General features: G+C 42.4%; 1 protein-coding gene across 1 annotated transcript in view; it reads left to right on the forward strand.

Moving 5' to 3' along the window:
* Positions 1–19,707, forward strand: part of PUM3 (pumilio RNA binding family member 3) — a 98,017-nt gene extending 78,310 nt beyond the window's left edge. Inside the window, exon 20 of the mRNA XM_033417350.2 lies at positions 846–19,707. The gene's annotated coding sequence lies outside the window, so the exon portion shown is untranslated. The remainder of the gene's footprint in view (positions 1–845) is intronic.
* Positions 19,708–24,459: the final 4,752 nt, after the last annotated feature.

Consider the following 24,459-nt stretch of genomic DNA (forward strand, 5'->3'; position numbering starts at 1 on the left):
GTTTGCAATGAAATTTTGAAAAGGTTACATCTTATTTATAGCAGATTAGTCACTCTTAAGAGTACATCTTACAAAGACAAGAGTGTGTGTATATTTTTAGAATAATGGTTAAGAGAGTACAGGGTCTCAGAAAAAGCAGCAACAGTTTATACTGAGCCGCTAATCAAACTATTTCTAAAACTAATGAACTTAAATAAGCATAAAAATCTGCCACTTGAACTTTTTTCTCACCTCTGAAACCGTTTAACGTAAGGAAACAGGTTATAATCATCTCCATCTGTTAAGGACTGAATTCATTTTGTCCCCTTCAAGTGTGTGTGTGGGAATCCTAACCGCCACTCCCACTTCTGTACCGTACCTCAGAAAATGACTGTATCTGCAGATAGAGTCTTTAAAGAGGTAATTAGGGTAAAATGAGGTCTTATGGGTAGGCCCTAGTTCAGTATGACTGGTGTCCTTGTAAGAAGAGATCAGGACACACCTAAAGAGAAGAACATGTGAAGGCAAGAGAGAAGAGGGCCATCCCCAAGCCAGGGAAAGAGGATTCCAAAAGAAACAAACCCTGCTGACACCTTCATCTTGGATTTCCAGCCTCCAAAAGCTGTTTGAGGAGATAAATTGCTGTTGTTTTCGCCGCCCAGTCTGCGGTATTTGTTAGGCAGCCTTAGGAAACTAAGACACCTTTTCTAAATTCAAAACCTCTACCACCACAGTGCCTCCAAATTCCCTACCCTTTTTCCCAGATGAATTCTTAAGGGTTTAAATGAAGTCCACCAGTAGATACGTTATTTGGATTGGTCTTTTCTGAATGGTAACTAAACGGCCCGCTCTGCTCTGCATTCCAGAGTTTGCAAACAGACACTGATTGCTGTGGGCATGTTTGTACCCAAAACAGTGACTTGGAAGATAGTGCCGATGTTTCCACTTGCATCCCTGTGAAGGAGTGGTGTTTGGAATCTTTCATCAAAATGATTTCTAATGTTTAAACATGGCCTCATGCCCATTGCTGAATGTAAGTGGACGAAGAGAGCTCCAAAAACATGGTAATGAGAAATTTTGGTCCATACTGTCTTGTTTTTAGGGGAATTAATTCTATCTTGGGGAAAATGATTAGTTCTTCGTTGTGCCGATATGTGATAGCACTTAAGTGGAAGGTGATAGAAATCTGGTAAGGTTATGAGAATCATCTGACTGTGCTCTTGATGACTATAATTAAGCATAATGAATAATTTAGGTATTTTAAATGACTTCCAGATGCTTGAAAACAGACTTTGCTTTTAGATAGAAATCCTCTTGCATTTAAAACTCATGTTCTTATTGATAAACCTGCCAGTGAACACATTGACTTGCTGCTGTTACATTCCACAGTAGACAGTGATAGAAAGAATGAACATGATTTTTAAAGACCTGTGTAACAGCAAGGAAGTGCTTTTGAGGAAATGGACAAGTCTTGGGTGTTATTTTTCTTGCCCAATCAACTATTCTGCCCCATCTGTATTGCTTAATACTTAAATCTAGCTCTAAACATAGATGTGTTGAAACCCGTTGCATCTGCGTGTAATGTAACCTGGTGGACGTGTGTTTTGGTCTGGCTGGCACCTCTTTGGGGGCTCCCCTCGTCTCACGTTTCAGTCGTCCCGTTTGTGTAGGGTGAGCCCATCATGACCTGCCTTCATCAGATGCACGTGACCCAGGGCTCCCAAATCACAGCACCATTCACTTGGCCACGGTGTTTAGTTAATGGGTAAAGTGCGCCTTTTAACAAATAGCATCAAATCAGAATCTGGCATGGGACCAAAACAAGAGCATTTAGAGCTCTGGGGCTTCACTGGATCGCTGTGAGGTTTAACTCAACTTCAATTGAGTTTACATGTGAAAAGGACCTAGAACTGGGCCTGAATACACAGGTTGGGGCTCAGTCCCAGGGCCAGGCTTTCTAATGGCCAGGTAGAATCATGGGAGATTTGGAGATTGCTGGAAAGCTTTGTTGTCACAAAGCCGTGACTTGGAAGTCAGAGTTCCCATTGTTGAGTTTTTTTGACATCAAACATTTCAGCAACCCTTGCCCCAAAATGCAGTATTACACTTGCACTTTTGAGTTTGTATTGGCTAAGAAATCACATAGGAAGGTCCATGAATTCATTACCACTTTTAAATACATAATTTACAATCAATTTAAAGCAGCTGTGTACCTTTGAAAAGCCTTCACTCCATTTGTAGCTAGGGCTTGGGGCAAGGTAGGGTCTGCAGGCCCCCTGCAGTCTCTTCTGCCCACAGGTTAGGAAGCAAGGGTGAAAGCACTTGAGCCCAAATTGGCTGTTTTTTAAATGCAAATAACCCTGATAGGAACAGCACCTTTAGCTGTAGCCCGTGGTTAACACCTTCCTTTAAAGTCTATCAACTTTTCGGGTAGAATGCTGAGAGCTAGGCAGCTTGGAGAGGGAGTTGTTTCCTTGGGAAGGAGCAAGGGGTAATTTGAGGTCATTCACCTGGGCCAAAAAGCCTAGGAACAGCAGAGAAGTCCAGGGTTTCAACTTGCTTAGTGGTCTTGTCATGCAGAGATGGGTGTGAGTCAGCACCGGGAGACACTGGGCCAACTCCAGGTGATTGCTTTGTAGAGGAAGTTGCCTTGGATTTGTTTGAGAAGCTTGGACCCAGCGTGGGTTCTGCCCCTTACTAGGCAGGTGATTTTGGTCCTCAGTTTTCTCATCTACAAAACAAGCCACCTGCTTCACGTTCCCTCAATTAGTAGACTTCTTTAAACAAGAACATTCACTACAAATGGGAGGGTTTTTTTTTTTTTTTTTTTTTGCGGTACGTGGGCCTCTCACTGCTGTGGCCTCTCTCGTTGCGGAGCACAGGCTCCGGACGCGCAGGCTCAGCGGCCATGGCTCACGGGCCTAGCCACTCCGCACCATGTGGGATCTTCCCGGACTGGGGCACAAACCCGTGTCCCCTGCATCGGCAGGCGGACTCTCAACCACTGCGCCACCAGGGAAGCCCCTGGGAGGGGTTTTTGAGAGCAGTACCGCAGTGAAAAGCACTTGGAGTTTGTTTTCAGAAGATCTGGCTTTGAAGCGCGGCCCTGAGTCTGACCAGAAATGTGAGTCACAATCTTTAGAAACTTCTGTTTTCTTATTTATAAAAATAGAGATAGTACCTGAAAATTTCAGAGGGTTGAGGTCAGAATCAAATGAGATTGTGTATGTGAAGATGCCTTGTAAAACTTTGTAGGTGTTCATGATTCCCGAGATAGGTTGGATATTCCTTGCCTTGTTTGGTTCCCAAGTCACAGGGTTGCAGTGTGCCAGGGACTCGGCCAGAGGTGCAGGGTGGAAGAAGGGGAGAAAGGACCTTCTCCAGGGGAAGAACCTTCGGTGACTTAAGTTAATACAAGGAGTACACAGCCCTCCTCCACCAGGATTGTGGGGGGACAGGCATGTCCTGACTCACCTTAGAAGCAGGTAATACGTGGTACTTTGATTCTGCAGTACAACAAATCATGCATTTGGGATAAGGTGAGAGCTCAGCAAATGGCGTTTGAGGCCTGGCCTGGCCTGGGAATCGAAGGATTAGTATGGTAGAATGAAAGGAGCTTGGGATAGATGTGAGTTCTAACCCGCAACCCACCAGTAGATCAGGTGGTTTCTAGATGGGATGCTCCAAGTCCCAGCTTGCCCTGAGATGCCTTGGGGAGCAGCACTGTGGTAGGAGGTGGGGGCAGAGCCGATGGGGCTCTTGACCAGCCACCTAGGCTCCAGTGAGAGCAGCCCCGCTAATATCTGTTTAACACGTTCAGATTTGGAGTTAGGTTTCTTTTTGTAACAGGGTTCTGCTGTTAAAAACAAACAAAAAGCTAGAAAACCACTGAGATTGCAATCTCCTGCACGGTGTCCTCAGTGCTGCATGCAGTCAGCAAGCTGGGCCAGAAGGGAGGCATTAGACTGCGAGCAGATTTCCTGTGAAGCCACGAGGCTTAAGCATCTGGGCCGCTTGCTTGCTTGGCATTCCAAAGCCTGCTACATCATTTTGTATTCATACTTTAATTTTTTCTTAAGGGGAGATCCTAAATTGTACAGGCTTTAGGCCCCACGAATCCTGGATCCCTTGCGTTAGACGCAAGCTTCTTTTTTTTTTAGAAATTTATTTTTAATTTATTTATTACTTTTGGCTGTGTTGGGTCTTTGTTGCTGCGCTGTGGGCTTTCTCTAGTTGCGGCAAGCAGGGGCTACTCTTCGTTGTGGTTCCCAGGCTTCTTATTGCGGTGGCTTCTCTTGCGGAGCACGGGCTCTAGGCACGTGGGATTCAGTAGCTGTGGCGCACGGGCTTAGTTGCTTGTTCCACAGCATGTGGGATCTTCCCGGACCCGGGCTCGAACCCATGTCCCCTGCATTGGCAGGCGGATTCTTAACCACTGTGCCACCGGGGAAGCCCAAGACGCAAGCTTCTTAATGTACAGACATCACTACACACCCGTCCTGGTGAACTGAACGTGCACCCTTAGAAAGAACAAACCAGCCATTTGGAATGGGGTGGGTGTTGCTTTGCAAGCTCAACTTTATTAAGTGATGGCAAATCCAGTGCTGTATTATTCCTGCTAAATAAGAATGGATATATAATATTGGTTATTGCTCATCTTCTTTCTTCTCCTCCACCAGCATTATTATCAGAGTAGCATAGCTTTGAGGCTAAGAACGCATACTGTGTAACGATTCCCCATAGAATACTGTCATGTGATGTATTGAACACAGTGCCTGGACATGAAAAGCGCTCATAAGTTTTCGTTTTCCTTATTATCATCATTGGGTGATTAGTCGAGATAGAAACAACTAGTTTCCTATCTCAGTACCTCAGAAACAGAACGCCAGTTTTTGGTTGGGTGGACTGCCCAACTCAAAAACATTTCCGCCTTGTTCACAGAAAAGTTTTTTTGCCAATGAGATGTAAGAATAAATGTATTCATGCAGGAAGTCACGTTAAAGGAGAGAGAGTGCCCTCCTCTGGTCTTTTCTTTCTCTCACTCCTTTGAACTTAGATGTGATGGCTGGAACTTCAGCATCTGTATTGGAGCATGTGGACAAGGTTTTTACCTTATAGGCGTGTGAGCAGAAGGGAGCCTGTGTCCCTGCCAGCTTCATGGAGTTGCTATATTAACCTTGGACTATCAGCTCTCAAATGCTTTTATAAAGGCAGGGTTCTCAAATCACTTGGATGGCTTGTTAAAACAGATTTCTAGGCCCTACCCCAAAAGTCTCTGATTCAGTAGATAATGGTTTGGAGCCAAAGAGTCTGCATTTTTAATAAGTTCCCAGGTGATACGGATTGTGCTGGTCCCAGAACCATGTTTTGAAAGCCAAGGTTTTACGCATTTAGGGAAATAAACTTTTCTTGTTTAAGGGGTTAAACAAGATTTGGGGCTATTTTGTTATTAAAGTTGCGTCTTACACATTATTTAACTTTAGTAAGTAACTCTTCTTGCTCTGCTGAGTGTTGAGGAGCAGCAACACGACTAAAATGCCCCTCAGAGCGAAGCAGAGAGATGGGATGAACTGCACAAGGAGTTTTGGGCCTCTGCATCGTTCATCTGTCAGATCGGTACTGAGCACCTGGTATGTGCTAGGCATGTACAGAAATAACTGAGACGTGGTCATGATTAACAGTAGTTAACCTCCAGGATTTAACAGCTGATACTCATGTGGAAGTCCCGTTGAATCAGACTCATTATAACCAGTGTCTGCAAGAGAGTGATGAAATGAGCAAATGACTTCTCATCATTTGATTAGTCTGGAAACGGGGAGGGGCACAGGGCTGGAGGGAGGGGTCCTTAGAGGCCATCAGAGGCAGTGGTAATCCACCTTACCTGCACGTCGGAATCACCTAGGGAGCTTTAAAATACTGATGCCTGGGCCCCGTTTCCAGGGATTCTGATTTGACTGGTCTGGGGTGGAGCCAGGGTACTGAATTGTTGAAAGTTCCTGTGGTGATTTTAATAGGTTGAATAAGGCTGAGCTAGACCAACTCAGAGAGATGAGGTGCCGGCCCCAAGGTGGCATAGAGGGTCAGAGGCAGGCCCCCTGCTATCCAGGAGTGCTCGTCAGATGTGTGGCTGGCCCTAGAAACCTGCTCGAGGCCAGGTACACGGCCAGGTTAATTCCCCTTCGCCTTTAATTGTCCGTGACATAGGATGTGTGGTGCTGTAAGCGTGCATCTGCTCCCAGCTCGGTGACAGAGAGCTCGCTGCAACTCATCAGTTTTGCTAACAAGATTTTCCTTGGTGACAGCAGAACAGATCATTTTAATTAGCATTAGATAATGAATTTAAGAGCATTGAAGTAGTTCCAAAATCTCCCTTAACTTCCCTAAATAACATCATCCAGGAAGTACTCTAGTGGGATTTATTGTTGAGAAATATCTGTGGTAAGGACACAGCAGATGAGTCTCATTGCATGGGATTATTTTCCCTGGTTTTACTTTGAACATACAGACAGAACCACCGGCTGTCAGAGCTGCAGGGACTGAAATGTCTTCTGATGTCCTCATCCCTTATCGGGTTTGCACATCTCCTTGTCCAGTTGTCCCCATGAGTTGGCTGTGACCCTGAACTTAGACCTGCTAGTAACAGGGAGTTCATCCCCAATCTCCTGAGAAGCACCTTCCACTCAGAAAGTCCTTCCTTACACTCAGCTGAGAAGGACCCCTATAACTTCCCCCCTTGATCAATTCTGCTTTCTGGGAATTCACTCCCTGCCCTTTACCACCGGGGGAGCAGGACAACATCTCTGGGGGCATCTTAAGGGATTTGAATAGATGTTGTGTTGGGGATGAATACTGCTGCCGTTGGCCTCTGACTGAAGGGGCTGGGAAAAAATGCATTGTCCTTTCTGCCCTGAAAGAGCTTGCAAGTGGATTTGCCCTCTCTCTAAATTTCTGTGAAATTGGCAGTGGATATTTTTGATTCACATCTGTCTCAAAGAAAAAAGGAAAAGAAAAATCTCGGCAAACTTTTAAGCCGTTAGGCATGGGAGTGCCCATCTTGTTATTACGGTGCTAGTGTCTCCTGGGTCATATTCTGATTGATTTAGAAAGAGGGTGTCTGTTTTCCTTTCCGAATTGGCCTGACCCCACTGTGGAGAAGCTGTTGCATCCCTAGACCTTAGCTGCTCTCTGGTAACCTGAATCAGTAATGTGAAATTGCATGAGCCAAAGACTCTCAAATTCCAGTTTTCTTGACTCTTTTTTTTTTGTTTTTTAATTTATTTTTGGCTGCACTGGGTCTTCACACGGGCTTTCTCTAGTTGTGGCCAGCAGGGGCTACTCTTCGTTGCGGTGCGTGGGCTTCTCGTTGCGGAGGCTTCTCTTGTTGCGGAGCACGGACTCTCGGCGCACGGGCTTCAGTAGTTGTGGCACGCGGGCTCAGCAGTTGTGGCGCCCAGGCTCTAGAGCACAGGCTCAGTAGTTGTGGCGCATGGACTTAGTTGTTCCGCAGCATGTGGGATCTTCCCGGACCAGGGCTTGAACCAGTGTCCCCTGCATTGGCAGACAGATTCTTAACCACTGCGCTACCAGGGAAGCCCCCTTGCCTCTTTTAAACATAAATTTCGTAAAGTAAGATAATACAAGACTATTGCCTATTGGCTTTTCTATGGGCCAAGATAAAAGTATTAATTTTGTTAAGTCTGTAGTTTAAAAAAGTAGACTTTTGGAGGTATTAGAGAATTATTGTTAGATGTACTGTACAATCACATCCCATGTTTAAGTTACGCTTGCTCTGACACCAACTGGAATACTGCTGTGTGCTTTTGATGCTAATCACCCAGAGTTAGTGTCATATCCATAGACTTAAGGGCATGGTCCCCAACAAGACTGCCCTGTCTTCAGATGCCAGCCACACTTTAGGAGTCCCCAGGCCACCCACACTCCTGACCACTGGCTACAAATTCAGAAGTTCACACAACCCCTCAGGTTCAATAATTCACTAGAAGACTTACAAAACTCAGGAAAGCACCATGCTGTGACTATAGTTTTATTGTAAAGGATACAAATCAGGACTAGCCAAATGAGGAGATGCATAGGGCAAGGTGTGGGAGGGTCTCAAATGCAGAGCGTCCGTGCTCTCTCCTGGTGGAATACATCACTCTCTCAGTACCTCAGTGTGTTCCCTAATCAGGAAGTTACACTTAGCTGATCTCTAGAGTTTTTAGTGGGCATGATAGATGGAATCATTAGTTATGGGATTGGACTTAATCTCCAGCCCCCCTCCCCTCCCTGGAGGTTGGGCTGGCTCCAAGTCCCCAAACTCCAATCATGTAGTCTTTCTGGTGACCAGCCCCCATCCTGACTTACCTCATCTCGTAGCATAAACTCAGGTGTGATCCAAGAGGCTCATGAATAAATACATGCTCCTATTACTTGGGAAATTCTAAGGCTTAAGAGTCTTTCTCCCAGGAAGCAGGGACAAAGGATGTGCTTGCAGAGGAGTGGGAGGCAAGAGTGATTGTCACACCCAATCGGTATGTGCCCCAAAGTGAATGTGAATGGGAGACTTGAATCAGTGGTGGTTTTATTTGGTCGCTGCACACTTCTTAAAGGTTTTGTCATGCCAGTGTTTAAAAGATTGTGCTCTCTATTATGTTGTACATTATTAAATACATTGTATGTTTATACATATACAGGCACAAACCCATGATCTGTATTAACCGTTCTTTATAGGTAATTTTCAAGGTGATTTTGGCTGCATGTGATTTTTGCCTTACCGACTATAGAGTCTAGCCTCCATGAGCTCCCTGATTTGAGGCAACCCATTCAGGTTGTTGGGCAGCCTTCAGGGTCAGGGAGTTTCTTATGTTGAACCAAGTCTGTCCCCTGGTCCTGTGACTCTACCCTCTAGAGTCACACAGAGGACAGCCTCTGTTAGAAGAGGACTTTCAATACTTGAAAACAGAGATCCCATATGCTCCTAAATCTTCTTTTCTCCAAAGCAAACATTCTTTGATTTCTTCAGCCATTTTTAGTACATTCTTCTACATACATGGTTTTAGGACTTTCTCATGAATATTTAATGGCCCTTGTAAACTGCAGTGCCAAGAACTGAATACAACACTCCGAGTAGTTAAGTAATTATAGAACAGCTCTTACATTTCCTGATTTGGCACTCTATGCCCATTGATTCAATCATCCCGAGATTACACTTTTTTAGCTGAATTGTAATTTCTCAGTCTTTTTCACAGATCAAGTAAATGCACTTTGGACACACGTTCCTTAGATGCCCGACATCCATCTCCCTCTCTCCTGGTAACGTCGTCATGATTTGGCTGGTTACTTCCGCATTCTCAGTCTATACCCAGAGATAGGAACACAGCCCGGGACTGAACAATCAAAACACTGTTCCCTTCATCATAGTGTGTAGATCGTTCGTTTAAATTATTGAGGAAGAGGGCCTCTCTTTCCACTGGCATTTCAATACCAATATGATAAAAGCCTTGAGTTACTACTGAATGAAGCCAACATGGAGGAAAGCAGAATAGAAGGAGAGCAATAGAGGGAGAGAGACTGAGTCTTTGTGACACCATTTGTGCCAGCGTCCAACTCTGCCTAAGGCTCTGACCTGGACTTTCCAGTTACTTGAAATTGCTGTTCTTTTGTTTGTTTGCTTAAACCGATTTTAGCTTCAGTCAAATGAGGCCTAACCAATATACTGTTTTCTATTTAGTGGTGTGGTAGTAAATGTTGAACAACCAGTTCTTGTTGGGAAGGGAAAGGAAAGGCCCTGATTTACAGTGCTTGCTAATTTCTAGAGTCTAAATACCCCGCTGTGACCAATTACAAGCTAACATGTTAACCTGTTCACAAATTTTCTAAGAATTTAATGATCTATGCTCATAAGCCAGCTTCAGCACACTACGGCTTCTATATCTTTACTCAAGATATTAATAAAAATTTTGATCAAAACCAAGCCAAGGATCAAGCTCAGAAGCCAACTAGAGAACTCTCTTCTGTTGTCCAAGTTGTTGTGGATACGTCAGTCAACGTTCTTTGGGCAAGCCCAACAAGCTACAGATTTAACTCTTTTTACTAAAATCCAGCCCATGTTTCTAAATACTTTGTCCACTATTACGAGAAAATGTCAGGAATTCTGCTAATGGCAAGTCATCTACATTCTTGCATCCCTCTGTGCTGTCAGTCCAGTCCTTGTAGGAAGTGGAGTCACCTTGTCATGGCTTCCTTCAGTGACCCATGCTGCCTCCTGAAGACCACTGTTTTCCATTCTAAATGGCAAGCCACCTGCTAAGCACTCTGGGGGAGGACTTTTATTGCTTGCCAATTGTTTCTGGAATCTCTCCTTCTCCCCCCTTGGAAAACTTGAACATGGTCTGTGTCCAGTCTTTCTTCACTTTCACAGATTATTTCAGGTATGTGCCATGGGAGAAGTCAGAAATGAGTAGAGTTGGAATTTTGTCTAACCTTTATCATTTTTATTTTTGTAATTTTGCCAAAATCTATTTTCCCTCCAACAGATCTGCAATTTCTTATGGGTCTAGAGGCCTGCCTTATGGAAAGAAACTAGAGTTCTAATCAGTTCTTCAGTCCTGACATTTGTGTCTCTCTTAATAATGTTTGCTGTAGCCTTTTTGATAAGAAGCACACTTCCACTGGTAGAATTTTAGTTCCCTCTCCTTTTGCTTCACCCACATGTTCTTCATTGTGTCTATTTCGGATCTATGGATTTCCAACTAAGTCTACACCCTCTTAACATTTCATATGATTCTTCTTACTCCTCTGTAGATATTTCTTTTCAATGATTCAACTTTCCACAGGGTCATACTTTGTGAGATCCTCAACCCACCAAGTTTCCTTGACACTTGTAAGACTGTAGTTCCCTCAGATTAAAATTCCGTGTTTGCCGTGGTCATTCCTTTTGTACATCATTATAAAGACATCTGAGGTCATCAGTGCTATAGGTGAACCCACTTTGTGGTTTCGTAGTGGGAATTATTGCCATTTTATCTAGTTAGTTTTCTCTGTTGCTTTCATCTTTCAGTGTAAGGAACTCTTTTTCAGGTTAGCGATCATGAGTTAGCAAATGCATTCTTCCTGATCCCATGATGCAGTGATACACCACATCCCTGGCCTGGGACTCAGTATTCTCCTGGCTTTACCATAGCCTTCCTAACCAAAATCCTGTTCCTGGACATCATCTTCACAGCCAGCTCTTCACTTCCCAAATCTTCGATACTCCAACTGTCCTTGGGGAAAAGAACATGAAAGTAAGACCTATGCAACCAAGTCCCTCAGTTGCCAAACTAGGACCAGCAGGGCATAATGGCTATGGCATTCAAAAGGGAGTCATGTTCTTGGGGTCTAGTCTCACCTTGGCTACTCACTGACTCAGTGACCTTGGACAAGCCCCTTTAAGCCTCTGGGATTTGGTTTTTTGTTGTTGTTTTTTCCTCTCATTTGATAGGTGGAAATAGTTGTCTCCCTGCCTATAGCTCAGGGTTACGTTCAGAATGAAGTAAGATGGTATGTGTGAAAGTGTTTGTGAACTGAGCATTACACACAAGTGGGCTTCTGTTAGTAACATTACCAAGGCTTCTTGTGAAATATAGGATGTGAAATTGTTGAGGGTGAGGATTATAATCAGGTTTTCTGTCTCCAGGGCAGTTCTCATTCTCCCACAGGAATTTTTGAGCAGGAAGTAAGAAAAGTGAAAAAAAACAGGAGTGGCTTTATTTGGGTGGTGGAGAAAATGTAATTTGAAACTTACGAAAAGTTGCAAGAACCAACATATACCCTTCACCCTGATTCACCAATTGTTTATATTTGCCCCATGTTCTCTTTTTTTCTCTAAACATATTTTTGTGCATGTGTATTTTGGAATGATTTGAGAGTAAATTGGAGATACGACCCTTTATCCCTAAGTACTTCTTTATCTCTTTCCTTAGACAAGGACATTTTCTCACAAAATCATAGTACAGTTCCCAAAATCAAGAAATATAACAGTCATGTAATACTACTTTCTAATCCACAGTCTATATTACAATCTTGTCAATTATCCCAGTAAGTTCCTTTATGGCTTCTTTTTTTTAGTCCATGGTCTATTCCAGAATCACATATGGCGTTTAGTTGTTATGCCTCTTTAATCTCCTTTAATCTGCAGTAGTTCTTCAGCATTCCTTTGCCATGATTGACTAACATTTTTGAAGAGCACAGAAGAGTCATGTCCCTCAGCTTGGGTTTGCCTGATTTAACCCAGAGTTTGCTGTATCTAGGCAGGAGTAGCACAGAAATGATGTTGTGCCCCAGGTACATCAGGAGGCATCTTCAGTTTGTCCTATTTTTGCTGATGTTAACTTTGACCTTTTGGTTAAAGAGGGTCTGCCTTCTTAACTTGAAAGCTACTTCTTCTTTTTAAATTAATAAGGAATTTGGAGGAATGTATGCTGAGACTATGTAAATACTGTGTTTCTCCTCAAACCTTTGCCCATGAGTTCTGCCATCCTTTGATGATTTTCTACCCCTACCATTTAAGTATAGCCGGATAATATTTGAAATATTCCCTGATGTATTTTTCCTTCTCAATAATTCTTCTTTGTTCTGTGTTCTTTCCATTGTTGGGACTAAGGCTCACTGCCCCAGGGAAGGGTGGATGCTGGGGACCTTTAAGAACAGAGTAAAATTCTTGACTTGTTCCAAAATGAGCTCTTGAAAGCCACAGCTGTCAATTTTAAGAGATGCATTTTTACAGGAAGAGAGGTGTTCCTTCTTCCTCCTTCCCTGCTTTCATTCTCACTTCTTTTAATTTTAAAAGGTTGGCTTTGATGATTAGTATAGCAAAGCCTAACCCCACTGGATAATTAATTCAGGAAAGAAACTTCAATGGATGCTATAACCTGTTGGAGAATAGGCTATTTGCTTGACGTCAAAAGGATTACATCTCAGATTGCTTACAAATTTCACGGAGAAGATGGTACCTTTGAAGGAGAGATCTTGCAGTTGTCACTTTATCCAAGTAATAAAACTAGTAGCAAGACCACGTGACATTAAGTGCCTCCTGCTATGCTGCTTTCTCACTGCATTTAGCATGAACATCACCTATGAAATGATTTTGCCAGAATGGCTCAATCTGAATCATCTAGTCTCTAGACTGAATTTCCAGTTTATCATAAATACATGGGAGAGAGGAGCAGGTTAAATGATACCACACACACACACACACACACACACACACACACACACACACACACACACACACACACACAAATGGTCATGAAGAACCTAGGGGCAAGACGGGAATAAAGACGCAGACCTACTAGAGAATGGACTTGAGGACACGGGGAGGGGGAAGGGGAAGCTGGGAGAAAGTGAGAGAGTGGCATGGACTTATATACACTACCAAACGTAAAACAGATAGCTAGTGGGAAGCAGCCGCATAGCACGGGGAGATCAGCTCTGTGCTTTGTGACCACCTAGAGGGGTGGGATAGGGAGGGTGGGAGGGAGCCGCAAGAGGGAGGAGATATGGGGATGTATGTATATGTATAACTGATTCACTTTGTCATACAGCAGAAACTAACACACTATTGTAAAGCAATTATACTCCAATAAAAATGTTTAAAAAAATCAAATCAATTGTTAATAAATAAATGATATCACAAGTAAGCTATCAGATGAATTCAGAATGTGAGATTTTTTTCCCCAATAGGAAAAAATAGAGGGGGTTGTGCTAGACAAGATGATACTAAAGAGACAAAACAACCAAATGTAATGGTTAACCTTTATAAGATTCTGTTTTGGGTTTGTTTTTTAAGCCATAAAACAGGTTATTGGCATACCTGGAGAAATTTTAATATGGACTGGATATGAATTGCTGGAGTTGTGATTTATGAAATCATTGTCAAATTTCTTATTTGTGATAATGTTATAGTAATTATACAGGAGAATTTATTTAGAGTACACATGCCAAGATATTTAGAGGTGGTGTGTCATTACTGTGGGGAGACAGTTCTTTATCAGTTTCTGCACCATCTTGTGAGCAAAGACACTAACAGCTTTTGTGCCAGTCTTTTTTTTTAAATAAATTTTTTTATTTTAGACTGCATTGGGTCTTCATTGCTGCACGTGGGCTTTCTCTAGTTGAGGCGAGCAAGGGCTACTCTTCATTGCGGTATGTGGACTTCTCATTCCGGTGGCTTCTCTTGTTGCGGAGCACGGGCTCTAGGTGCGTGGGCTTCAGTAGTTGTGGTGCATGGGTTCTAGAGCGCAGGCTCGGTAGTTGTGGCCCACGGACTTAGTTGCTCTGCGGCATGTGGGATCTTCCCGGACCAGGGCTCGAACCCGTGTCCCCTGCATTGACAGGTGGATTCTTAACCACTGCGCCATCATGGAAGTCTCACCAAACAGTCTTTTCAATGACATTTGACTAGCAGAAAGCTTTGGAAGATAGAGTGTCTCTCTCTAAGTCAAAGGGAAAGGGTTTTTTTTAGAGTGTAGCATAATAAAAACAGAGTCCCCCTCTCGGGTAAAAGTCAAGCAGGTTTTCTTGCAGCCCATTATAAAAGATTTGAGCTTCCTGAGCTTGGAGTTCCTTAATTGTGGCACAAACCCACTGTGTGTACAGCACCCCTCCTCCCAGGCTTCTCTGTGTTACCCCCCTGGGAACTGAGGGCAAGAGAAGCCAACGTGAACAAGAAGTTCATGCCACTTGCTGTGCTGAGAGTAGTAAAGTCCTTTGTCTCTGACACAGAAGTCCTGTGTCTTCTACCAGCATCTATAAAACTATGGTTGTTAGCTTGCAGCCTGGGAGAAAGTCCTTCATATCTGATGAAGGACTTGTATCTAAAATATACAAAGAACTAATTCTTAAAGCTCAATAATGATAATAAAAAAACCCCAACCCAATTCAAAAGTGAACAAAAGATCTGAACAGATCCTTCACCAAAGAAGATATACAGATGGCAAATATGCATATGAAAAGATGTTCCACATCATATGTCATTAGGGAAATGCAAATTACAGCAACAATAAGATACTACTACACACCTATTGGAATGGCCAAAATCCAAAACATTGACAACACCCAATACTGGTGAGGCTATAAAGAAATAGAAACTCTCATTGCTGGTGAGAATGCAGAATGGTACAGCACTTTGGAAGACAGTTTGTCAGTTTCTTAGAAAGTTAAACAGTATTACCATGCCATCCAACAGTCACACTCCTATTTACTCAAACTAGTTGAAAACTTACGTGTGCACAAAACCTACACACAGATGTTTATAGAAGCTTTACTAAGAATTGTCAAAAACTGGAAGCAACCAGGAAGTCCTTAAATAGGTGAATGAATGTGCTACATCTATACAATGGGATATTATTCATCAACAACAACAAAATGAGCTACCAAACCATGAAGAGACATAGAGGACTTTTAAATTCATAGTTAAGTGAAAGAAGCCAGTCTGAAAAGGCTGTGCACTGTGTGATTCCAACTATATAACATTTTGAAAAGACAAGACTATAGACGACAGTAGAAAGATCCATGTTTGCTAGGAGTTTGGTGGGGATGGAGCGTGGGAGAGAGAGAGAAATAAATGGAGCTCAGGGAATTTTAAGGGCAGTTAATCTGTTCTGTGGATAAATGACATTATACATTTGTCAAATCCCATAGAACAACACATAAAGTGAACCCTAATATGAACTATGGACTTTAATTAATAATACTATATCAATATTGGTTCATCAGTTGTAAGAAATGTACCACGCTAATGTAAAATGTTAATAATAGGAGAAACTATGGGTGAGGGTGGTGGGAGGGTGGCAGGAAGAGTAAATGAGAACCTTGTGTACTTTCGGCTCTATCTTTCTGAAAACCTAAATCTAACTTTTTAATAATTTTACTATTTGAAAACTATTTTTACGTAATTAATGTACACTTTTGTTTATAAATGCCTGATTTAAAAAGAAAAAAGTATAAAAAAAGTGTGGCGAGAGAGTGCGTGCTAGAGTCATATATAGTAAAACATTAACTGGCGTTGAATCTAGGTGGAGGGTGTGCAGATTTTCATTTTACTATTCTTTCTACTTTTCTCTCTGCATTTCCTAATGGGAATGAGTGGACTGAGGCCAGATCTAGAGGACTGGAAACACTAAGTATGTGTCAGTGGGGAAATAGGTGGTGATACAAGGCCAGGTTTTCTGCCATGCAGAGGATGACAGAAACTCATTCTCATCTGGGCTTGGATGGGGGTGGCCCCTGAGAGGATTTAATGAGGAGAGTGAGGGTGAACCACTACTGTAGGTTCTTGAGAAGGACATCAATAGTCTTCTTACCCGATTGAGTCGGTACCTGATTGGGTTGAAGGGAACACAAAACCTCAGATAACTGATGACCTCTGTAGACAGAGAAAATTTGTATCTTGATCTCTAAGAGTGTATTTGAAGGAGACTGCAGATGTCTTAGAGGAGCCCCAGGTACAGGGGTACTGATCACAGCAAAATGGAAACAATGGCATGTTTAGGGAAGGAGCACATGAGATGGTACTCCAGATCTGATCTCCTGAGATGCTGCAAGGGACAGACAGCAGCCAGAATGACTGTGGGCTGCCTAGGCTTTGTGGTGGGCATGAGAAAGGCATGGAACAACCTACATCCACCAGAGGCAGGATCTCCGAGGACAAGGGCACCTGAACGGTGGATTCCTTAGGTTAAGAGACGGGGAGCAAAGTGGATCCTCCTTCAGTGGAGGATGCCTGCAGAGAAACAGCCATGGGTCAGGTGCCCGCCCTGCCCCCATCCACCACGTCACGGTGTTATGTAACCTCCTGTGTGCCCAGGTGCCACTTTTAGGATGAGAGAAAGGAGGAGAATAATCCAAATTAATCAGTATTTTCCCACTTAGACTGGGTTTAAATCAGAAATGTATGAGTTAGCTCAAATCAGTTAGCCAATACAGTGATTAAAGGAAAGCTACATTTAGCTACACATTAGCGAGCCTGAATCTGTGGGGAAAGATACTACATTTGTTTAAAATCCTGGACCAGCTTGTGGATTCTCACTGGGTCCACCTTTCTGTGGCTCTCTAGTCAGCAAAATTCTTAAAATGTATAAAATTTTTAATAAGTAAAATAAAAAATTTTGACTGTTCCTTTTGGTCTGTATGACTGTCATGGAGTAATGTTTGTGTCCCCTCAGAATTCATATGTTGAAGCCCAAAGCCCCACTGTGGCCATATTTGAAGAAAAGAAGTGATTAAGGTTAAATGGGGTGGTAAGGGTGGGGCTCTGAGCTGATAGGATTAGTGTCCTTATAAGAAGAGACTTTATTTATTTTTATTTTTTATTTTTATTGGAGTAGTACAGTTGTTTTACAATGTTGCGTTAGTTTCTGCCGTACAGCAAAGTGAGTCAGTTATACGTATACATATATACACTCCATTTTAGATCTCCTTCCCATTTAGGTCACCACAGAGTGTTGAGTAGAGTTCCCTGTGCTATACAGTAGGTTCTCATTAATTACCTGTTTTATACATAGTAGTGTATATATGTGAATCCCAATCTCCCAGTTCATCCCACCCCCTCTACTCTCCCTTCCCCCCTTGGTAACCATAAGTTTGTTCTCTATATCTGTGACTCTATTTCTGCTTTGCAAATAAGTACATCTGTACTATTTTTCTAGATTCCACATATAAGTGATATTATACAATATATTTGTTTTTCTCTTTCTGACTTACTTCACTCTGTATGACAATCTCTAGGTCCACCATGTCTCTGCAAATGGCACTATTTCATTCCTTTTTATGGCTGAGTAATATTCCATTGTATGTATGTACCACACCTTCTTTATCCATTCATCTATTGATACGCATCTAGGTTGCGTCCATGTCCTGGCTATTGTAAATAGTGCTGCAGTGAACATTGTGGTACATGTATGTTTTTGAATTATGGCTTTCTCAGGGTATATGCCCAGTAGTGGGTCATATGGTAGTTCTATTTTTAGTTTTTTAAGGAACCTCCATACCGTTCTCCATAGTGGCTGTATCAATTTACATTCCCACCAACAGTGCAAGAGGGTTGCCTTTTCTCCACACCCTCTCCAGCATTTATTGTTTGTAGATTTTCTGATGATGCCATTCTGACCAGTGAGGTGGTACCTCATTATAGTTTTGATTTGCATTTCTCTAGTGATGTTGCGCATCTTTTATGTGTTTGCTGGCCATCTGTATGTAACAAGAGAATTTAGAGAGATGTATTTTGTTATAGCAGTTCAAGCAGACAAATGCAATAACTAAAAGCAGTCACTGATGTGATTCAAAAGGCCTTAAAACATATATATGTACACACACACACATATGTATATATACGTCTCTGTAGATTTTCTTGCGGGAACAGCAAAAGGAGGATAATACGGCACAGTAACAAAACTAAAATCTTCTCCTGTGATTGTTCCCTCTTTTCAAAATCCCACATCTCCTGGTAGGTCCCCAGATGTCTCTTCTCCCCTTTCTCAACTGCACTATTCAATATAGTATCGACTAGCCAGATGTGACTTTGAACACTTGAAATGTAGCATGGCTGATTGAGAAACTGATTTTTTTTTTATTTTATTTAATTTTAACTAATTTAAATTTAAAGACCAAAGCAGTGTAAAACATTTTGCCATTAAACACGAATGTATTGTTTTAGTAGGACTAAATTTCACTTTAATTTTTGCATCACTTAATATATTATGGTTGCAGTGTGTAGACTGAGCACTTTGGGTTTTCTCGTGTTATACACGAGCGTATAGTGATCTAGTCAGCGACAGTGGATTGTGTCAGTTCAACTGATTTTTTTTCTGTGTACTGATACAGTATAATTTTTTGAACACTTTATACAGACCACATGAGTTATAGTAATGCCCATGTAAATTGGGATTGGTAATTGAGCTGAAATGCTTATTATTTTTGTTATAATTAAATCAGTTTTCTAATTAAAGTAATACATATAAAGAAATTTTTTTACTTTAAAAGCAAGTTGTACTACTGATGCAGGATTGAATAGAGACAGAGAAGCTAGGACTATGGTGTCTTAGTCTGTTTGGGCTGCTATATCAAAAATACCACAGACTGCGTGGCTTAAACAGAAAACTTTCTCACAGTTCTGGAGGCTGGGAAGTCCAAAATCAAGGTGCCGGCAGATTTGGTGTCTGGAGAGGACCAACTTCCTGGTTCATAACAGCTTGTCTTCTGCCAGTGTTCTCAAGTGGCAGAAGGGGCAAAGGAGCTCTCTGGGGCCGCTTTTATGAGTACTAATCTCATTCATGAGGACCCCACCCTCATGATCTAATCTCCTCCCAAAGGCTCCCCTCTCCAAATACCATCACATTGGGGATTAGGTTTCAACATGTGAATTTTGAGAGGACACAAACATTCTATAGCATATATTAGAAGAGTTTTTTTTTTTTAAAGACTGGAAGGAGGTATGTTGTAGATTTCACATAGAATGGCAGTTGCAATTTGCTACAGCAGAACAAAACGAAAAAGATGTTTGTTGTGTAAAAAAAAATTTTAAGTCAGTAATAGTGAAATTTCCTCTCAAGAGTCAAAAAACAATCTACAGGATTAGTCACCTGAAATCAAAATTAAATGTTCAAAAAATTTAAAAATAATTTTAAACAGGATTTGAGCTTGTAAGTTTGAATTCTTGCATGTGCATGTACACACACATACAACTATTTTAAATGGAGAGATGGTTAAAAAAAAAAACAAAACTATTTCAGTTATAGAAACTTTGTTAAAAATGTATGAGAAGCCTGAAAGTATTTTACAAAAGTTAAAAGATCTTGAATTAAGCAAACAAAGAATTGCCCATAGAATTTAAGACCTTTCTGATAATATCAAAGATCAACTAATTCAAAATTTGAAAAATTGCAAGTTCTTTACTTTTAGATGAATCATGTGATGATACTGCCCAATGGTACTTTGGGTACATTTTATATCAAAGGACTTCCAAATTTATGGAGAAACATCAATTTGTGACTTAAAAGTTTATAGTATACTAGAGACTGTCACACAGAGTGAAGTAAGTCAGAAAGAGAAAAACAAATACCGTATGCTAACACATATATATGGAATCTAAAAAAAAAAGAAAGAAAAAAGAAAAATGGTTCTGAAGAACCTAGGGGGGACAGGACAGGAATAAAGACGCAAACATAGAGAATGGACTTGAGGACACAGGGGAAGGGTAAGCTGGGATGAAGTGAGAAAGTGACGTGGACATATATACACTATCAAATGTAAAATAGGTAGCTAGGGAAGCAGCTGCATAGCACAGGGAGATCAGCTCGGTGCTTTGTGACCACCTAGAGGGGTGGGGTAGGGAGGGTGAGAGGGAGACGCCAGAGGGAGGGGATATGGGGATATATGTATACGTATAGCTGATTCACTTTGTTATAAAGCAGAAACTAACACACTGTTGTAAAGCAATTATACTCCAATAAAGATGTTAAAAAAAAAAGTTTATGGTGTAGATATTTTAAAATCTTTCCCATCTGTCAAAGAAGACCTTCCACCAAATAAAGATTATTTTCTATCATGATGGATAGTGTTCCAGCTACGGTAGGTCAAAAGTTTGGATTCACTGTAGTGTTTTGTTTTGTTTGTTTTTGCGGTACGCGGGCCTCTCACTGCTGTGGCCTCTCCCGTTGCAGAGCACAGGCTCCGGACGTGCAGGCTCAGCGGCCATGTCTCACGGGCCCAGCCGCTCCGCGGCACGTGGGATATTCCCGGACCGGGGCACAAACCTGCGCCCCCTGCATCGGCAGGCGGACTCTCAAGCACTGCACCACCAGGGAAGCCCCACTGTAGTTTTAATATAAGAGATGGATGGTTCTCTTATTGCTGAATTCTACTGTATCGTGTTGACAGTGTTGAACTTTATCTAAGCCCTGTGTTCCTGGAAAAGGCTACTGTAAAGGACCGCTGTTGTCACACATTCTAAGACTTACCTCCACCCTCCTCAATGACTAGGACTCCCTTATTACGTGGCTGTATAACCTCCTTTGCTTTCTCTGAGGGAAAATAAGTAAATGTGGTTTTTTTCCTCCAAAGAAAAAGAAAGGGGCCTTAATTTTTTCCCTTTATAATGAAATGTCACAAAAATTTACTGAGATATAAAACTCTTCCGTATCCAAAGGGATACTCAACTGCATCGTCATCCAATAAGATTTGGCATTTCTATTAACGAGAATGGTTTGCGTTTTATTAGACCTCCAGAAGTTAACTTCTATCTCTACAGAATGTAGAATAGTCACAGTGGAAGGCACAGACCTCTTCAGAATCAGATAACCCTAGAAAGTTCCTCTAAATACTTAACATTCTTTTGAAAAGACACTCAGTAGTCTTTTTGCCCATTACAAAAATGTTCACAATTTTTTCTAGCATGTTTAAATTGTGTGGATTTAAAATCTGCAAGGCAAAATTCTGTATGCCAAGAACTTGGTAGAGAATGTAAACATCAACTGTCCACTATCCAGTAGTTAGCAAATAAGAGAAATTTTATATAATCTCTCTCTCTCTAAATATATGTATATATATATTTACACACATACATACCTACATAGGGATTCTTAGACAAAAAAAAAAAAAAGCAGTCCATTCATTTTTCTCAAAGACAGATAACCTAGACTTGAGCTTTGGAGCTAGACGGGCTTCTCCCAGAGTGTTCTGTGTCTGGAGCACAGTGTTTCAGTCCCTGTAGAAATATGTTCACTAACCTATATCCTCAGCTGACACCCAGGGACATCACTAGAAGCAAACATACAAAATTGACATTATGTGACTTGATGTCTCGCGCTAAGATGCACACTTGGGTCCAGCTGCCAATGCCTTCAGCCCTATCTGTTCCATCCCTGAAAGACTTTAAATGCAAACAGAAGACTCCCATCCCTCTCCATTTAAGCTCCCACCACAGGGAAGGGCATGTTCCCCTTGTCTATCTTTTCCAAGAGTTCCTGTGAATCATAATTTCTGAGGATGGGGGCCCAGCATTAGTCTTTTTAAAGATCCCAGTTGATTGTAATTGGTATTAAAGGATGAACAATGTTGCATTTAGATTGTAAAACTTCTCTGAGAACAAAGGTTTCTTTGTTACCCTTAATCAGGACACATTCTATAAAGTTAAGAAAGTGTGATTTGATCAAGGGGAGGGTTATGAGATACCAGAGTCAAAGGGAATTTGTGGTCCAGAAGGGACAAGGGATTTGTCCAAAGTTAATCATCCACTCAGTGGTGGAGCCAAGAATAGTTGGTGTGGTAGGCAGAATTTTAAGCTGGTGCCTATGACCTTTGCTCCTTGGTGTCCCTTCTGTGACATGACCCAAGAGACATTACCCAAGTGGGCTTAATGTCATCCCAGGAGCCCTTTAAAAGCAGAGCAGTTTCTCCAGCTAGTGGCAGGAGAAGACATCAGGAAAATTCAAGTACGAGGCAGTTTTTACATGAGGGCAGTTCTCTGTTGCTGAGATGGAGGGGGGCCTTGTAGAAGGATCTTTTAATATTGTGTGATACAATAAGAAGTACATATTTTGTTTTCATCCCTGATTCCTAGCAAAGAGCTCTTAAAACCATTAAGGGGTGAGAAGAATGTCTTCTCATCATAAGCTCCTTTCAGCCACACCAGAGGTTATGCTAAGGAGGTGACTCTTGGTGGGCCCTTAGATAGCATCAGGATGCTGGTTGGTTCCTCTGTGATTAGAGGGTTGGTCACTAATGGTCGATGATTTAATCAACTACACCTCTGTAATGAAACCTCCATAAAAACCCAGGCGGTTGGGGTTTGGAGAGCTTCTAGGTTGGCGAGCACATCCACATGCTGGGTGGCTGGCTCGCCCTCCAGAAGCTCGTGTGCTCAGGGCTCTTCTGGAGTTTACCCTACATACCTCTTCTGGCTGTATGTTTTTATCATTTTTATATCCTTCATAATAAACCAGTAAACATAAGTAGTGTTTCCCTGAGTTCTGTGAGCTGTTCTAGCAGATTATCAAACCTGAGGTGGGAGTTATGGGAACCCCCTAACTTTATAGACAGTTGTTCAGAAGTACAGACTGCCTGGGCTTGTGACTGGAGTCTGAAGTGGAGGTATCTTGTGGGGCTGAGCCCTTAGCCTGCAGAGTCTGTGCTAACTCTGGGTAGGACAGGAATTGAATGAGATTGTAGGTCATCCAGACCTTTGGGGTACCCAGAGCAGTGGAGAATTGCTTGGTGTAGAAAGCCAGTTTCTACATTTCATATCATAGGTGCTGTCAATAAAAGCAGATAACAGGGCTTCCCTAGTGACACAGTGGTTGAGAGTCTGCCTGCCGATGCAGGGGACACGGGTTCGTGCCCCGGTCCGGGAGGATCCCACATGCCACGGAGCGGCTGGGCACGTGAGCCATGGCCGCTGAGCCTGCGCGTCCAGAGCCTGTGCTCCGCACCGGGAGAGGCCACAACGGTGAGGGGCCCGCGTACCGCAAAAAAAAACAAAACAGATAACAGGCCTTGAGGAGCTGAGAGTGATCCCTAACTAACAGCCGGGACAAAGCCAGGAACCTTAGTCCTACAAAGGTAAGGAACTGAATTTGGCCAACAATCAGAATGAGCTCAGAAGCAATTGATCCACAGAACCTCCAAGTAAGAGCCCATCCTGGCCAGCATCTTAATTTTGGCTTTGTGAGACCCTAAGCAGAGAACCCAGCCAAGTCCTTCTGGGCTTCTGATCTACAAAACAGTGAGATAATATTGCTTCAAGCTCCTGAGTTTGTGACAGTTTGTTATGTAGCCAAAGAAATCTACTACACTTGGGTCTGGGGGCCTCTGCCTTCACAGCGTTCAGCATCTTCACAGACTGGCAGGAAGCTGGTCCTTTTGTTTCCCTTGTGAGAGCACAGTGGTTTAGAAAGGTGAAGGAATTTGAGTTGAGTTGTCATCTCTGCTAATGAAAACCCCACTGCCATTGTGGAGTGGCTACCAGGAACCAGGCATTGTAATGCTTTTCATTTGTTACTTGCTTAATTCTCAGCCACTGTCCATAAAGTGTATGGGATTTCCCATTCTACAGTTAAAGAACCAAGGCCCAGTAAGGCAAGTAAGTAAGCCCAAGGTCATGCTGCTGGTAAGGGCAGGGGTTCATATGAGGTCTGTCTGACCCCGTGGTTTTGTGCTGATGACACCAAATGACTTTGTATTCGTTTCCAAGGGCTACTGTAGCAGAATACCACAAACTGCATGGCTTAATAGAAGCGTATTGTCTCCCAGTTCTGGAGGCTGCAAGTCCGAGATCAAGGTCTCAGCAGGGTTGGCTTCTTCTGATGGATATGAGGGAAGGTTCTGTTCCATGCCTCTCCTTTAGCTTGCTGCTGGTGGTTTGTTGACAATTGTTGGCTTGTAGAAGCATCGCCCCGATCTTGCCATCTCATGGCATTTTCCTTGCGTGCATCTGCTCTGTGTTCA

Source organism: Orcinus orca, chromosome 6 (assembly GCF_937001465.1).
Source record: "Orcinus orca chromosome 6, mOrcOrc1.1, whole genome shotgun sequence".
Lineage (NCBI taxonomy): Eukaryota > Metazoa > Chordata > Mammalia > Artiodactyla > Delphinidae > Orcinus > Orcinus orca.